Genomic DNA, 19,493 nt, shown 5'->3' with positions numbered 1-19,493 from the left:
ATGTCGACTGACGAGACATGATTACCCCTTGACAGTTGACATAATTATGCCGGCCTGTTGGAATCGGTTATACGCAGGCTGGTCCTGGAACACGACACATTTACGTGGGCTACTATGGCGAGTTTAAAACCTGGTTTACGGTGGTCGCTATCTCGGCGGATATAAAATATATCTTACCACTAGCAAATGATGAAATTGGCCCGCCTATTGACTGTGCCATAAAGATATTTAGGGGAAGAAATGATATTCGACATTCCTAAAATCTCATTTTTAATACGCAGCAATAAATTCACGTTGGTTTTCTTAGGCATAGTGTTATCACAGCTTAGCCACAGTCCATTTTTTTTATGCTATTAAGAAAATAGGTCTCAAGATAATCTTTTTTGCTTATATTTTTTATACCGGGGTCCGTTGCACAAATGTAATTAACAAAATGCTGTTTGAATATAATTTGTAAATATATTTTATTTTAAATTGCTATAGAGTTAAAAAACTGTAGCCGAATTGTAAATAAGCAGTTGAGTTTTTTTATAAGAGTTTAAATTTAATCACTACATAAAACTTAAATTAATGCATTTAACGCAATTTTGGTTATGTCATGTTAACACTGACAAATTTTGATCTTCGTCGTACCACGTTAACTACTGGACATAATAAGATTTAACACATGTCTTAGGATGGCGAGCGTAGTGGAATACCAAACAATACTTTGTAAAACAAAGTTTTGGATGGTGTTTCTATTGTTTATGGGCAGTCGTATCGCTTACCATCATGTAAACGGCAAATTTGTCTCTTTATTCAAAGCAATAAAAAAAATGTATTTGTTTACATCATAGGAGATGTTACCGAGAATTATTCAGATGTATTGAAATTTATGCACTCTTTACTGGGCATTATTCCAGACTGCATTAACATATATACCAACTAAGACTCATACTTAAATATTATAAAACAAAGTCCCCCGCTGAGTCTGTCAGCATAAACTCAAAAACGAACTAAACTATGTATTTTTCTACGACATGTATATTAGATGTTAGTAAGTATATACAATTACGGTACTATAATTCCTTTTCCTATCCATTAAAATTTTGAAAGATGACATTAATTTATTAGACGTTACCTTAATCCAAAATACGACATCCTCTTGTGCTTCATCGACTTCACTTACGACTGGTAATGTAACTCATATAATTATTCATTCTATTATCAATAAAAAAATTGAATTCGTAAAACAATGTCCACAAGATTTGTATTCTCCACCTCAAAATAAAACAATATATCGACATCGATATTCATGGCACGTCACTACGCCAATTCATTGTCAGGTTCGTCGCGCAGCCTCGACAGATAACGAGCGATTAGAGTAGCGGAACTGACTGTCAAACGGGTATTATCGAAATATTACAAACATTTGTAAACGGTTATGGTGACCGTGATTTTGACAAATTGGGGATTTTTTTCGTGTGGGCTTGTATATATATTTTTGCTTCGTGATTTAATAATGGAATACGTATATAGACTTTTCTGCCCTCACAACAACTCCTGTACGCCAAGATCAGCAGTGGCACGCATTTTATGACATAAAGCGATGATGCTCGGCGAGTCTCAGGGAACACTAATTTGGCTTTATCCGGCAACAAAATTAACCGAATAGAAAGATAGAGAGGAGTTGGAAATATTAATTGTCCACTTCCCTCCATAGCAAAGTGGGAGACAAAATGATTACGTACAGTGATATAGCGATGATATCAGATCATAATTAGTTATAACTTATGCTAGGCTACAGAAATTGAATTAATATAGTTTAGTAAATTGCGCATATTATAAAAAATTACATATTAAAAAAAATCAAAATAATAAATGTCATCAGCCAAACTCAGATTAAATATTACGAACAAATTATGTTTTCTATGTTTTTATAGTGCATCTTAGACTAATAATTTCAACTTTAATTGAATTAATATTTGTCACAGTATAACATTTATATTTCTGATTTCAATGTAAAATTTAAAGTTTATAGTATCAAGAGGTACTTAAGAAGCTTTTAAAACTAATGTTTGGCAGCGACTCCACCCGTGTAACTTAGTCATTCCGGTATAAAAAGGATCCCATAGCACTCAGGAATAATGTAGCTTGTTATTAGAGAAAAAAAATTAAACAAAAAGGTTTCTTAGTTACTGAGATTAGCGCGTTCAAACAAATAAACGAAATCTTCAGCTTTATATTCTTACCCCCTTATTCATAGACGTTATTTATCTAAAGAGCATTGCTGTGATGACAAGTGTGTTTCTCAGTGCTGAAGGCATGGCCATAACAGTAGCAAAAGGTACATTTTTCCAAAAGAGAACCCGATACAACGTACTTATATGCATAAATGCGGTCTACAAATCTCTCTTATGATAATTAGATTCTATATCAATTCTACACAAAGGGAAGTCGATAAGAATCGGATTACATGGACCCTTTGCCACTGTTATATAATATAATTGTATGGAATTATCCGATTTAATTCATGGTCCTCCTACCCACAGGATACTCGTTATTCATCTTACATTTACTTTAGTTGGTCAAGTTCATCGCTAAGTAGGGCAAGCGCTTTTAGATCGACTATTTTACGTTATTGTGTTTTATTATAATAACATTGTGTTTACAATGTCATTCTTGCATAAAGCTACTTTTTGAAAAGTGACGTCATAAAAAATATTTATCAATCATTTTTTTTTATGGTAAAATGACTCCACTGCCTCTGATGGTATGTGGAGTGGCGTCCAATAGAATGTCGACTAACGAGAGATGATTACCCGTCGTCAGTCGACACAATTATGCCGATCTAATAGTAATAAATGTAATAATATTAGCCCTGTATTATATACTGTCCCACTGTTGGGCACGGGCCTCCTCTACTATTGAGAGGGCTTAGGCCTTAGTCCACCACGTTGGCCTTGTGGGGATTGATAGACTTCACACACCCTAGAAAATTCCTATGAAGAATTTCTCGGGTATGCAGGTTTCCTTACAATGTTTTTTTTTCACCGTTACAGCAAGCGATAATTCACAAAGAATACACACATAATTTTTTAGAAAAGTCAGAAGTGTGTGCCCTTGGGATTTGAACCTTCGGATATTCGTCTCGGCAGTCCCTTCCACAACCAACTACGTACCATTGTAAATATAAGAACTCATTTGATACATTTTTCCTGCATTATTTCCATCAGGATTATCTCCATTATAATTACCATGGCCCGCCTAGCTCGTTACTCATTACATTTTATACTTGTTCAAGTTCACATAAGTGGGGCAAGTGCAAGTTCCACTTATGCGTTCATTTTGGGATGAAAAAACTTGTTAACATTAATCTTCCTTTACGCGTGAAGGAAACAAATTGGGTCTTTGTTTCGAGTTAATTTTGTGGTTACATTAAATAAATAATAACCTATATATTGGTTGAAAGGTTAATTGGCTTAAGCGAATTATTTTTTCGAAAAATTTTAACTATTGTAAATAAAAGCGGCGGTAGCCTACTTTTGGTTGTGGAACTACCGAGACGAATGTCCGCAGGTTCAAATCCCAAGGCCACACACCTCTGACTTTTTCAAAAAAAATATGTGTGTATTCTTTGTGAATTATCGCTTGCTTTAACGGTGAAGGAAAACGTCGTGAAACCTGTATACCTGAGAAATTTTCTCTATTAGGAATTTTCGAGGGTGTGTGAAGTCTACCAACCCGCACTAGGCCAGCGTGGTGGACTAAGGCCTATTCCCTCTCAGTAGTAGAGGAGGCCCCTTCTCAACAGTGCGACAGTATATAATACAGGGCTGATATTATTATATTAGTAAAAAAAAAAAAATAGAAAAATGTGCTGATTTTAAATATGTATGAAACTTAGTGTCGCAAAAATGTCGCCTAAGACAATTAACCTTTCCACCATCGATATAACAAAATTGATGTGTGTATGTTCCCTGTGGACTGCAAAACGGCTGAAGCCATTGAATTTTTTATATAATCTTTAAATTAGCCTGGCTGATGATCCTGTGAAGTTTGGTAACAATCGGACTACCAGAACTTATCTGGTAATTAGTGCTACATGTACTAGGCCAAAGCCAGAGGTGTGTGTGGGGGTGGGGGGGGGGGTTTGCTAGTAATAAATTTAATACCTTTCAAGCGAGTATTAAATAATAATATGTGTAAAAAATAATAATACGTCATACTTATCAAAATTCTTGATCCTACAGCAAAAAACAAATTTCAAATTTACGTCGCAGGACCAGTTCAAAATAATTAATCAATCCCGAAAAACAGTTATTTACGGACCACGAAAACATTTTACCATGCAGAAAATTCATACGTGGATTCGAATCCAAGACCTTACAATCACAACCCCCTACAATGGCGTAGCAGGGGCCTTATTCTCTATCCCGCACGTTATTTTAACAGTGCGTAACAAGCACGTAACACAACGCATCATGTTTAGGACTATAGAAATTTGGCTTACAGAATACCATTCCACGCACATTTCTCAAAGATAACATGACACGGCCGCGTTACGCGTTTACACTATCATACAGAATAAGGGCCCAGTAAACGTGGTACAATCTAGCTGTAGAATAATATGCAAATACAATAGTTTACTTCCTCATTAAGCTTGCAAAATTACAGCTCATGGGAAAATACATTCTTCCGCACATCGACTCTTCATAGCTAGTCCATTGGTAAGCGCCCTGCATGAATATAAATAGACGGAAATTTTAACAATTAAGACATATTATTTGACACCTTACTGCGTAGATATTAAGCCTTTTATTTCTGTATGTGATCTACAACGTGCAATTTTACATTCCGGCTTGGAGGACCAAATCAGAATCGTTGACACTGAAGCTTATGGTAATATCCATCATATTTGTTACTATGTCCAACTCATTCATAGAATAATATACTTTGCCTGCCTCGGTGGCGTTATAATTGTACAAGGTATGAAAAATCCTGCCATGAGGTCCTGGGTTCGAATCCGGGTCGGGCCAAAATAATTGTGACTGGGTTATGCCATCTTAACAATTACTCAGTCGTAGCTCGTAGTCAGGAAGTTAGCAGTGTGATACGCTCGGGTCTTGGAAAGCACGTAAAGCCGTTGATCCTGCGCCGGATCTCTTCCGGTCATGTCGGATTGCCGTCTCACCGGACTATAAGAGTCAAGAAACAGAGAGTGCACCTGTATATTGCGCACACACTTGTGCACTATAATAACTCCTGCTTGGTTTTAATTCGGTTAGTAAGGAATCAACTCAACAAATGTCCCTCCAACCATTTTTACTAAATAGGAACTATACATCATTATCACGTTGCGATTAGATACCGCGGAGGCCATGCGGAGGTCGCTCCTAGTTGCTATTCCGTGTAACCCGCACCTCAAACTGTATTGTAATTTTATCTACCTTAATAACAGAATATCGATTAGTCTTCAAAATGTCGGGAGTATAAAATAACATTGCGAAAAAATCTACAAAATTAAATTTATTTTCCGTCAAAAAGTATTAAGGCACTCTTCAAACTTGAAAAATATTAATTTAATGCAATTAGGTCGCCCTAGCTGAAGATCGCGCCTCGTGGAGAAGATTACTGTATGACCTTGGATGGGATCACGATCCTCAGTAATGAAAGGCCGACTGAAGAAAGAGAGAGGTCGCCTTATAGAGGTTTTTTTTTGTATCAGATCCTGTAGTCAACACTACGGTTATCCTGTGAGTGGGATACTGGAATACCGGCTTAGCGACTGTAAGGACCTGGAAGAGAGTTGAAAGGGGATATCTGAGGAAGGAAGTGTGGGGGAAAGAGAAGGAACCCTGTTAGGACAGAAGGAGGGAAGAAGGCCAGGAAATGTTCGTGAGCCATCATATGCCTCATTGTGAATTGGCAACTATGAAGTATACACACTTAGCTGTGTGCTTAGGGCCGTGACAAATATCCTCCTGTGCGTGGGCGTGCATTCGTGGACCCCGAGCGCACAAGAATTGCCTGGGGGGGGGGGGGGACTATCGAGGGTTGTGCACTCGCATACTTAAAATAGGTATTGAATGAATTCAAAATTTATTTATTTTGCGAGTATATGAATGAACTGCTCTAAACAATCATAAAAAAACGAATGGTATTTTTTTTTCTCTGTATCAAGCACCATTGTATATAATTTTCCCAACACTAGTATTTTGCCCGTTCTTCGCTGGTAAGAACTGCTTTCCAAACTGATAGTAGAGTTTTGACAGAATTAAAAAGTGATTATAGTTTTAATTAGCAAATATTTTAAAAGAATTAATTTTATACACGGAAACGATGCATCAATTGTTTGGTAATTCTTAACAATGAATATTCATAAATATTCCGGAAAATTAATTAAATTCGTATTAGTCTCATAATTACATAGATAAGATTGAAGTATCAACGAATGCCATATAAAATTGACATTGACAATGAATGAAACAATGCACGGCCTTCTTGAGTTGACATTACCCGCAGAATAATTAAATATGTAGCTTTCGATAGATGTGATATGTACATACAATGTGTATTTTTTTTTATATTATCTCACGCCTTTCCGCCAAAGGGAGATACAGGGTTATAAAGTAATTTAATTCACAAAATTGTATAATGATTTCTCATGTTTACGCGAATGTTGGACAACAACAATAAAGACTACACAGACAAATATTTCGTCTCCCGCTTTGCTATGGAGGGAACTGGACATAATATTTCCAACTCCTCCCTATCTTTCTATTTGATTAATTTCATTGCGGGATAATGACAAATTGGTTTTCCCTGAGACTCGCCGAGCTTCACTGCTCGGTGTCATAAAATGCGTGCCACTGCTGATCCTGGCTTACAGGAGTTGACTACAACAACACTATGGTGGGTGTGAGTGCGGGAAAGTCTCTGGATCCTGCGTAACGTCGGCAGAAAATTCGCAATATTATCAGTAAAAAAAAGTGCAATCTGGGACTAATTCAGGACCTTACCGGATTCTTCTAACATACCGTTTTCTATTGCTTTAAATAGATTAACAAGGCTAATAAAAAGACTGATATAAAAAGAAATTTCATTTTCGAACAATGAAATAGCAATAATCAATATCTCAATGAAGAAAAACACCGTGAGGAAACCTGCACACCTAAGTTTCCTATAGGAATTTTGAGGGTGTGTGAAGTCTACCAAACCGCATTGGGCCAGCGTGGTGGACTACGGCCTAAACCCTCTCAGTAGTAGAGGAGGCCCGTGTGCAAAAGTGAGACAGCATATAATACAGGGCTGATGTTATATACAATGTCTAAGGGCCTGTCTACACTAAAAATATGTCATAGAATTCGCGTTCCGTAGTATACTAATTCACACATAGACAACTCAGGATGTATTCGCCCAGTTTCGTGTATCTTAAAATACGCGACGGAAAATCGGCAGCGAAAAATACGTTAAACCTAAAATTAATGACACAAACCTTTATGATCGCAATAAAAAATTAAACTCTATCGAGAGCAAGGATATGAACCTTGAAACACTATTTAAAGCAATTAAAATTATATTGGCGTGTTCACCAAATTTTAATGACCTCTTCTTTATAATAATCTTTATGCGTAAAAAGATCTTTATAAATGGGTTATAAACGCAGAAGTAATTCAAATATAATCAGGTTGTTTTCGTGGTTTCTTGTGATGGATTTACTTTTGTTTGACTAAATACGAGATTTGGCTTTTGCTCGCGGTTTCATCTGCGTGCTTTTTTTTATAATAAAAGTAATAAAATCAAAATGATCTTATTATCCTATGGTATTAATTGAGAGAAGATAGACAGGAAAGGTAAACAAGGGAATAAAAAAATAAACAAATATTCTGTTTGCTAAAGATGTTTTGGAGTGGTTTAGTATTAAATTGACGTTTTTAGTACATTATGCCACATGGATAAAGGAATCGACGCAACTTTTATTTTTATGTTTGTTGACGTATTTTTTTGTTTTTTTCATCTAGTGTACTCATTATGGTCACTTCAAGGGAAATTATACTGGATCCAATACAAAAATATAGAATTACCAATTGATTATGAGATATTCTCCGTTGTCTTTTTAAAGTATAATACCGATATAATTAAATTGGAACCAATTTGGAATTATACGGAACACGCATAAATAATGATTTAAATCAGACGTGTCAAAAAGTTACACCTGAATACTTTAAAAACGACGCCTTGCCTAACCATCTTTATTTAAATCGGTACATACAAACAAGTTTACACACCATCCAATAAACCTACATAAAAGTACTTTCCAAATTCAAGGATATGATCAAATTCAATTGTTATGAAAATAAAACGACAATCAAATCAACTACATTATACAATGCAAGTCCACCAAGGCGATGCGTGGACCGAATGTAAAACAACGAATGTGTTACACTGCCATGGCAAAGGTCAAAAAATTAGGACAATGTCGTTGCAGCGAGTTTGGATGCATTTATCTCGCTGTTTGAGTGTGGCACTCACCCTTAATGTTTTATATGGTGAAAGATCTTAGATATCTTAGATGCTGGTAACACTCATAAGAAGAATTTCCTGTAGAAGAGGCTGTTCAATAAATAAAATCTATAATAATGTACTAAAGAGGTTAGTTTAGTACTGAACGCTCCTTAGGAAAAAAAATATTTCTGTTTCTTTTTTATTTCTATTTTTTACCTAAGCAACTGCATTCAGAAGTCTGCCGTAAACCTAGTAATATTGGTATGATCCTAGCGATGGAAAATGTATTTGTCTTTGGTCCTTACTTTCGGATACAGTGTGGTTACTTTACTATGGCTAGATAAGAAGGGATATATATCCATTTTATATCTAAAATAAATAGCAAGTTCATCTAATTGTAGACACTCGGTGATACAAAGCAAGCTGTTATACTGGCAATAATTTCAGTTTTCTTAGTTATTGTTTTGCTCGCCTCATTATTAATTTATGTAAAAAATGACTGACATTATTCGACGCCCAACAATCGATATATATTTTATTAATTACTACGGACAATAGAATATACGTGAATGCACCCAACACATATGGAATCGTACATAAGATCTAGTCTTCAACAAACGAAATTCATGGTAAAAATAAAAATTGCTGACAAAGAAAAGCGATTTACGACTGTGATGCATCTCAATAATCAAATTATTTAGCATCAAACAAAGTATGTCGAGATGTATCAGAAATTCCATTACAGTACTCAAGACAAAAAAGTCAAGTGGATTGTATCGCCTTGTCGGAAATTCCGAAGATTGCTTTCGATTTGCTCACGAGTTGCGAATACGCTGTAGTACTGAATGAAAAATGAATGAACAAGTTTTTGTAAAATACATTATCCAAATTATAATTTAAAAATAAATGCAGCATTGGGCTAGATTGGTGGACTTGGGCCATTGCTATGCTTGCACCCCGTCTACTACTTTTTCTTATACGTGGAAGGCAATGTAACCCTACTGTACCTGATGGTAAGTGGAGTGGGGTCTACGAGACTATCAACTGACGAGAGGTGATTATCCCTCGGCAGTCGACACAATTACGTCGGCCTGTTGGAACCGTATATACATAGGCTGATCCAGGAACGCGACACACTTACGTGGGCCACTATGGCGCGTTTTAAAACTTTGTGTTACTTTGTGTACGGACTTTAAAAAGAGCAACACTACGAGTAATTTTCCCCGTTCTTCTCTTGTAAGAACTGCTGTCCGAACTGTGTACGGTGGTTGCTATCCGAGAGGATATAAAATATATCCTACCACCAGCGAAACTAAAAAGTAATGTTTCGTATCCCAAGCAATGAGACAGTAAAACCTATTTCGATAAAATGTAGTAATTACTACTTATTAAGGACAATTTTAAGGAAGCGACTGTTAGGAGTAAAACGCAAAGCAGTCGGATTTGTACGTAATGTTTTTGCTGTGAAGAAAACTGTTGTCAGTCAATAAGTGAGTAAGTAATATGAAGGCGTCGTAAATTTCTATATTATGACTTTGATGCTATGTATATATTTGTATTTATATATTTATCTATGGCGTATATTTATATATTTTTTTTACTTTTATAGGTACGACCTTAAACATATTTACGTGCACCTACTATGTTTTTATCTCTGCATCACCTTAGGCTGACTGGTAAAGAAAGCCTATGGCATTAAGTCCACCTTTACATGATAACATATATGAAGTGCAACCAATAAATAAATAAAAGACTCGTCGATTTCTTGTATTTCTATTCTTTTTCTAGATAAAACTCTACTGCATGACGTCCACAGTACTGTACGTCAGAATGGCTTCTAGCGGATGTATAAGAAATACAGTATACATTAGATTATGAAAATAAAAGTCATTACCATAAAATGCTCGACAACATGATACTTTATTCATATGTATGTGACAGGTGGTTAAGTGTCAGAATTTTAAATTTTCTGTAAGGTTGTCCAATTTTATTTATTGCTAACAATTTTATTATTGACGATGCTCAAATGGAAGTCATGTCATGACATGTCTAAATAGGACCCTGGAAGGCCGATAAAACGTCACGCAAGAATAAGGTCTTTCTACCATTTATTGTCGACTTTGGGAGTACAAGTTCAACAATGAAATCATGTGATGAAAAGATACCGCTTCACAATTAATATTTAGTTATGTTTTCTATTAACAGTGTTGCTGACTTCATAATAATGTGATAGAAAAGGAGGAGAATCCAAATCAGAATTTTATACATAAGCGGCTTTAAGTTTCACGCATTAGGTATATTATAATAATTTTGATTTGATCTGCATAGTTCTCAACCCTTTTATACAATAAAGAAAATGCGAAGCCCGCTCATGAACCTAAAGCACTTTATTTGAGGCAGATGTGCGATGCATTAATACAAGAAGAAATCCATATTCTAATCTTCCTAAAATAAAATACATAAAGTCTAAAATACACCAAAATAACCCCAAGCAGACATCGAACATTCCAGATGAAAGCAATAACAAGTAACAATAGATGACAGGTCCTCATTCATCGGATTCGATATGCCGGCCTTCATCTAACTACATTCATCACGGTTTTGGATTTCGATTCACTATAATTATTCAGAACATCTTTCATTAGAAACTGCATACAATAACCAACATTCTTCGTCATATTTTACCTTAAACTTTTTTTGTTTGTAATTTGAACTAAATCATTGAAAACACGGAAATATTTTTTTGCAAAACATACTGATCATTTTAATTTATTCTTATATGCAAATCGTGTTGATTAATAATATAGGCAGTGTGTAATACCACGCATATGTTAATCGGCATCCCGACGTTTACAAATTGTCAATAAACAAGTGCATAGAATAGTAACAATTTGTCGCATTTTTCTTTCTAAAGATCGGCACATAGCAAATGGCTCACTACTCCACAGATCAAGGCAAGAATGGAGATAGCACGGAATATTTATATGTGTTTAATATTATGGAAAAATTGCAAGATTATTGGAACGTGTACGTCGCATTAATTTTATAAGTAAATAATTAGTAATATAGTTAGTTTGCCTAGAGTAATCTCAGGAATGCTGCTCTGGGCCTACCTACCTGGTAAACATATTATATTTCCCCATATAGAATACTTTTGTCCCAGAGCTTCAGAAAAATCCAGGCAGAGCCGCAAGTAAAACCTAGACTCTATCATTTCATTCATATCACAAGTTTATAAATCTCCAGAGTCAGTTTTAACGAGTATTCCATTCTTTTGTTCGTCGACATGTCACTATGTATTTTAAATTTTGAGAGCAGGTATATTCGCATCACATTTAGTCATTTGCAACCATTATGCTCCAGGAAGACGTCAATCTTTTGGAGTTCTTTTGACAATGACTAAAACCTTATGTATAACATTCTTTCAGAATCACCGAGTTTCAAATTAGGTCGATTACATAAAGGAACACTTGATTTGTGATATAAGTAGTTGGTGAAATAAGAAATGGAATAAGTAACGATTTTAGATAGAGGAAAATTAATATGCTAAGATGGTATTGTTATTTCGCACTAGCTTACTCGATCTAATCCAATAAAAATTATCATTTCAAAATTCACAAAGGAAATTTAAGAATTCGTTTATTATATTTGATTTGCAATATATTACTTAGTAATTTTCAAAATATCCAAGATTCTCAAAGGCTTCGTTATAATATCTTCAGTTATTTATCCTAACGCATATCAGTTGTAAAGTCTATGAATGGGTTAACATATTGGCACCAGACAGCCCATTAGATTAAAAAAAGACACATTTACTGCCAACGTAATGGACTAATAATAGCCAATACTCGTCCAAAATGTCAATGTAAATGTTAAATCGTTAGTTGTTTCGGTGTTGTATTAATAATTGTGTAAATCATAGCTACAAAGTTCTCAATGAATATTTTATTCGTTTACTACCATTGGAGTATTTTAGAGCCTTTTTTTTATTAATAAATGCTGTTTTGACGTTTCAAATTTCGTTCTCTTTATTACTTTACAATTAAAATTTAAAATAATTTAAAATCTGTCTCAATTGATAAACTTACGAATTCGAGCTAACGAAAATTATTTAGTGTTTTGTTTTTGAATTGTTTTCATATCAGGAGTACATTGAAATACATTATAAACTCATGATCATAATATAAGACTTTTTAAATTGTGACTGATCGAAGAATTTATTAATTCCACCATATTATTTTTTACTCTTAAACAAAAAAATCTCTCATAATGTATGTAATTCGTCACTACCATTTTGTACAAAGCTTTACATTATAATACCGAGGATGGAGCAAAGATGTTTTTTTCTCTTAGAATTCGAAATGCAATATTTGAGAGCAGGTTGATTTTTTCTGCGTCCAACGGTTGGCAACAAAGTCGTGTGTGGCTATTTGAAATTTTAATTCGGTTTCATGTTTATGTCGGTTTCGCCTGTTCCTAATACGGTGGAGATTCATCAATGTTATGCCTTTACAAATTTACATTTGCCGTTTGGAAAAGAAACCATATTCGTTCAGACGAAGAGTTAGGTGCTGCAGTGACAGCTTTTGATTCATTTGTAACAGCATCAGTATCTTAGTATGCTTATGTCTCCAATTCGATGAACCGATGTAAAATGGACTTTTTCTTTTGAATCGACTACTGGACAAAGAAACGTTATTGGCAGGTGAATCCTGTATTTTATATTAACTTGAGATTTCGGATACGTTTTAAAATGACCGATACGTTGACAATAGGCACGAATATGTAATAAAGGGTGCTTGTGTTCTACTGGACTGTTCTATAATATGTGAGCGATGTTTGTGTAATAATAGTTATTAGCAACTTTGCCACGTGATATATTTATCTGGGATATAAAAGCAGTTCAGTTTGACTTCGATGGGCTGTGTTAATTGGACCATTTTTTTTCAGCAGAGGTCAGATTCAGAGAGACCTTTAAAAATATAAAGAATGAAAAGTAATCAAAGTACAAAATATATACTAGTAGTACCTACTATTTGACATGATTACGGTATTAAACTTAGTAAGATATGATAAGAGGTTTGAATACCATCTATTCCGACGTCGCGAAGTTGGAATAATAATCACAGAAATTGGCATGATATTTACTGGTTTTAAATAAAGATCTTCAATCATGGCATCAACGGTTGGTGCGTAAAAAATAAATTCAAATGAAACGAATGAATCCCATTACATTTGTGTCTGCAATTTGAATGTATCGTATACCATCGTTTATTGTAAATGGGAATTTACATTTGATGTTGTATTATGCATTGATGTCATACAAATATCTGCATGTACAACTTGTTTTTTGCTATAAACAGTTATACTTTGTAAACTACACGAATCGAAAAATAGTTTCGAATAGTTCAAACCTTGATGGATGCTTCTATTTCACCTTTTTTGTATAATGATCTGCAAACAAAGAGCGTATTCCCATCTAAAAGGCCGGCAACTTATCTTTATGCCTCCTGGTATTGCAGATGTTATTGGGCTGTGGTGATCATTTACCATCAGGTGAACCGTATGCTCGATTGCCCGCTATATCATAAAAAAGGAAAGAGCTAATTCCAGTCACAGATAATTGACGTGTTAATTTAAAATAAAAAAAATTTAAAAACCTTTGTGTGCTTGTATTTGTACTGATGGTTGTTTAAATTTATATTCGCCTGGATAGCAACCACCGTATACAAGGTGTTAAAACCTGCTGTAGTGCCCCATTACGGGATCCGGGTGTATATTCGGTTCCAACAGGCCGGCATAATTGTATCGACTGCCGAGGAGAATCATCATGACATTCTATTGGACTCCACTTCACTTACCATCAGGTGCAGTAGAGACAATGTGATTTGCTCGTATAAAAAAAATCAAAGATTGCTTCGCTCCACGGATAGTTTGTATTAATAAATGTAAATCAAGGATTGCTTACAGTATAACAGACCCTAACCGGCTGACGTGATGAAGATGCGAGAGACCTTGGCTCTGATTGACGAATGATGCAAATAAACGATGATAAAGTACTGCAATTAAGATCCAATTTCATTCAATTAAAAAGGTAAAAGTGAGGTCCTATTCATTGAAATGTTTACAGCGGAAGGTAATTATGGAATTGTGATATGAATGGTCATTATTTGGAATCTTTCTTTGAGACTTAGATACAATGTTTAAGAAATGTCGCTACACGTGGTCTATAAGGTTCCAGTGAAGAAGGGTCCATATAACTCTATTCCTGCCGGCTTCCTTTTATGTAGAATTTCTGTAGGATCTAATTATCATCAGAAGGGTTTGCAGACTGCAATTACGCATAATATTAATATTAGTACCTATATGTTGAGTAGGGTTCCTTTTCGGAAATTTTCACCTTTTGCCACGGTAAGGTTCTAAGTTCAATTTACAGGTAAGGAAACTAATTTTTAAGTCTTTCCCATCTTAGCAAAATTAAGTGTAGATTGAAAAGCAGTGTGGCGATAGTTTCCATGAAGCTACGAATGTATGCTCAGAGAAGTGTTAACCTGCAGTTAATGTCCATACTTCGAGAGATGAAAGTAGTTATCGGGATGTACATGATATAAATCTGTTTTATGTTAAAATTCCTTGAGAATAGGATCTATTACAAAATAATATTAAAATCATATTATATAATATAGGGCTAGTATTAACCAGCCCTGTATTATATACTACCCATTACTGAATATGGGCCTCTTCTATTATTGAAAGGGTTTAGGACTTAGTTCATTCAACACGCTGATTATTCTGCCTTTCAAATATTTTTTTCAAGAATCCTCAAGTAATCTGATAACCTAACCTCCACAAGTTTCCTTCTTTTGTCTTCTTTCCCGTAAAGGAACAGTAACTGATAAATAATATACACATAACCTCTAAAAGTCAGAGCACAATCCCAAGACGGCTTAGGTTTTGGATCTGCGGGCATACGTCTCGGCAGGCCGCTCCATTTCCAATTTTTCTGTTGTGCTTAAAAATATTGAATTCAAATTGGTATAATTAACAAAAAAAAAAATATTTAAAAATATAGTGTTTATTTTGTAATGCTCTATGATACATTCTGTCAATTGCTGAAAGTTATTTGAAACAACTGATAGTTGTGTAAAATTAATAATGTCGTTAAGTTTTCTTGTAATGCTCCTCTCAACTTTGTCAATTTTTACTTTCATAAGAACATTTTCTTGACAATAATTAACACAACACAAAATGAATTAGCTAAGTTCACGCGTGACGCGATGACCAAGGGAAATAGAGATAAATTTTTATATATAAATTTTTTTTTTTTTCAATCCTAATTGTTTTACTACCTCAATATACTGGCTAAACAAGTTAAACGGATTCAATATTTTTAAATGAATGACGTAAGAAATATTTTGTAACAATAAAACGTGAACAACTCAAGCGTAAGTAAAGTCGTAAAGCTTGATTTGCCGCACGTTACCAAGAATTCAGAAATGCGTTGGAATTAAAAATATGTGACGCTATTAGATGCGTGAAACATGAGTCCGGTTGTTTCAAACCATTGGTAAACGTTATGTTGTGCGGGAAGCATTAATTCACCAAATATATGCATTTACGTATTTTTTACATTCATCGGTGACAAGACGAGGTGCTTGCCACGTCACAATTTAGAACTTTAAATTGTGAATATTGTGTCATTGAATATATTAAGGTGTTTAATTCCATCATCATCTTCAACGTCTGAACATAGGCTGCTGAGCGAAAATAGACACCCCCTAAAAATTTCCCGACCAACCTGTTAGAAGCGACTGGTTAATTCTTACAGGCTTTTATTTTATAATGTTGACTTGTTATATGTCCATATTTTATAGTATTCAAATATTTTGCCAATGAAGTTTTATAAAACTTGTCCATTTAGCCGGGGAGGTGGACTAAGTTCTTTACCATAAACATTTGATAAAAAGTTTGGTAAACCCGTACCTAACAAATATCCGGTGATCTTGCTGTTTCCTGAAATTGAAAAAACAATTTACGAATTAAGATGTTTTATTAAACAACGGTTATTTTTTTATGATCCACGATATTTGTTTTTAACGAACCGTATACTTATCTGTTGTTTTATGCGTTTTGACTAACATATTATTATTAACTAGTTCCTGCCCGCAGCTTCGCCCGCGTGAACGACAATTTTTTTGTGAATGAGATTTGCAATAAAAGATAAAATAGTAAATACTGCGCTGTTTTTATGTGCAATTTTGTTAGTCTATGACGCGTCTATTTGTAAAACGTCATTGCCAAAAACATATTAAAACTTAGTCAAGAAGGTTTTCTTTTGTATTAATAAAAATTGGGCACATGTCGTTCGCTCCCTGATACCTACTACTGCAGCCGAATGTTACAAGCACACCCTTCCCCACCCCGCGGCCCCGCACACGCCCCGCTCGTTCCGTGCGGCGGCGCGGGCGGTGTGCTTGTTCAATTAATTCCGCGTGAGTTTTCATTGTTATTAAGTATTATTTTTGTATTTTTATATAATCTTTTACACCAAAATCTAATATTGGTGTTTCAGCTACATGACATCCGGTATATACTCATAAAAAGACTTGGATAGCTTTTCAAGAGAGTCAATATGTATGCCAATCCTGTCACTGCAAATTGTGTTAAAATTGCAACCCTACATAAACCATCCAAATATCAATGTCACTTCTATAAACCAAGTTGAGTAATGAGAACACTGTCGCGTCATTTATCCGTATAATGACACCGAGTTATTTACAACAAGGCATTAACGTGAATGATTACGTTTTAAACGCAACGTGTGGACGCGTCGCATCAACTTTCAGTACTAATAAATAGGACACATTTAAATGCAATCGGTTTAAATACTGTGTTTATATAAAGGTATGTTCATAGTGGAGTGTATATTTAGACGACTTTTTTTTCAAATTAGACCATAGATTATAGTTATAAATTCAACTAGCGAATCTATTTTTTGCAGACAGTAAACCAGGTTCCGTCTTAATGAGCACTCACACCGCCAATGAATCATATGCCTTGTCTATCTTTATGAAAGGTTGTATAATCGTTAAGCTTACAACGTGGTTTGAATCCCTAATCAAGTGCACAATACTCAGTCAAGCTATGAAACTAATAGACCAAGACGAATTATCACCAAGCATCATCTGTAGGGAATCACTTGTATTTTTTTTATAATTGAATAACAGCGTAAATCCTGAACTAATCGGGGCACATTTGCGTACGCGGCGTGGAGGGGTTGGTTAAATACCATTTGGCCGCCTCTCGAATAGCTCATAAAATTTAATGACATTCCAGTGTTCGTAGCAAGAAACGCAATTTTTGCGATCCGCTCGAACACCGCTTTACAAACCTTAAGGTAGGCTCTTGTTGCGATATTTTATTGTATGAGTTTGCGACTTTTTGTCGTAATTATATGATTTTGTCGAGAACTGATCGCAAAGCGCCAAAATCATAGTATTGATATTATTACGTAGAAATTGAAGAAAATAAATATCATGGTCGTGTTTAATTTTATATAGACAAGTTGTTTATCTAATGTGTAGTGTGTGGTGTATCAGATATATGATAGTTAAGATTAACATGACGGTACTTAATATTGTAATTGTTTTAGATTGGATTATCAGATAGTTAAATGTTAAAGAGGATAATTCATGCAGTAAATTTTGAAGAGATCCCCACTCGTCTTATTTTACAAAGTCTCCTTCCCCTACCATTATTAGCATTTACTCTACAGCCTTTTACCTCATAATCTATTTAATATCATGCATAATATCACCGATTTTTTTAATCTTTTGCTACAATTATACGCACCAACCGAACAGACCTTTAAATAAATTGTCCTGTAATTATTTTAAACGTTTTAACTTAATATTTAAGGCGAGCAGCGGATGCATATTTTTATCGTTAAAGCGACTCGAATTATAAAATAATACAGCTTTACTTACGGAAGGTGTAAGAATTTACGACAATTTGTCACTTATTTGATTAAGATGGGATATCTTTTTGCTATGCGGTAGGTCTTTGGAATGCCCCTCTTTCTTTTGAGATGTTGCAATTCCTATTTCTGATGTCAATTAGCATTAACTGTTGAGTGCTCTGTCCAATTAATTTACAGCTTATTACAAAAATACCAAAACACTTTCTTAATTATGAAAAAACATCTAATCAAAAACTAGGATATGACACGCACATGCCACGCCTTTAACCTTGAACGGGTAGACAGAGACGCAACTGATGAACCCCTGATGCGTATTCCATCCATCCCATGATGTGGCATGGGACCAATCACCATATCGCGTACAAATTTCAGACTCCAAGCTGATACTGAGTAGAAAAACCCATGTCACTTTGCCTGACTTGGGGAACAAACCCGAGACCTCAGCACTACAATCATGCTGTAATACAACTACGCCACTGAGGCAGTCGCCACTAGGATTTCAATGAGATTTTAACCAGAGTAATTATTGACCTTTGTGAGACTTATCTCTAGTTTTTCAAATTGAGGAGTTTCTAATGACACGGAGGTTAAAGGTGCAAGGTTCGAGTGATGTTGCTGCTGTTTGTGGACAATCTTAGAAGCATCAAACGAGCAGTTTGCTCGTCGTACTCTCAGGGGAAGTGACATATTTGATCAGGTTTCATGTCATAGTGAGCCGGGTGCAAAAAATTACAGATTAATATAGATATCTTATGTTTACGCGAATTTTATACATTTAAATAAAACTTTTTTTATGGATAGATATTGTATCTTTTCGGGCGATCAACACCGCAGTCCTCCCACGCGACCACGAAGGCTGCAAAGTCTTCGAAACGTCGGGAGAAAATATTAATTCAATTTTTTTTATTCTTTTTTTTATAATAAAAGACCCTAAATTTTCACCATTCTAGTATTTCGATTTTAATTTATTGGTAATAATTTTTATTTGATTTTTTTATCATTCGGCATTAAAAATAACGTACATATT

Source organism: Manduca sexta, chromosome 10 (assembly GCF_014839805.1).
Source record: "Manduca sexta isolate Smith_Timp_Sample1 chromosome 10, JHU_Msex_v1.0, whole genome shotgun sequence".
NCBI classification, from domain to species: Eukaryota; Metazoa; Arthropoda; class Insecta; order Lepidoptera; family Sphingidae; genus Manduca; species Manduca sexta.
Note: the sequence above shows the minus strand (reverse complement) of the source record.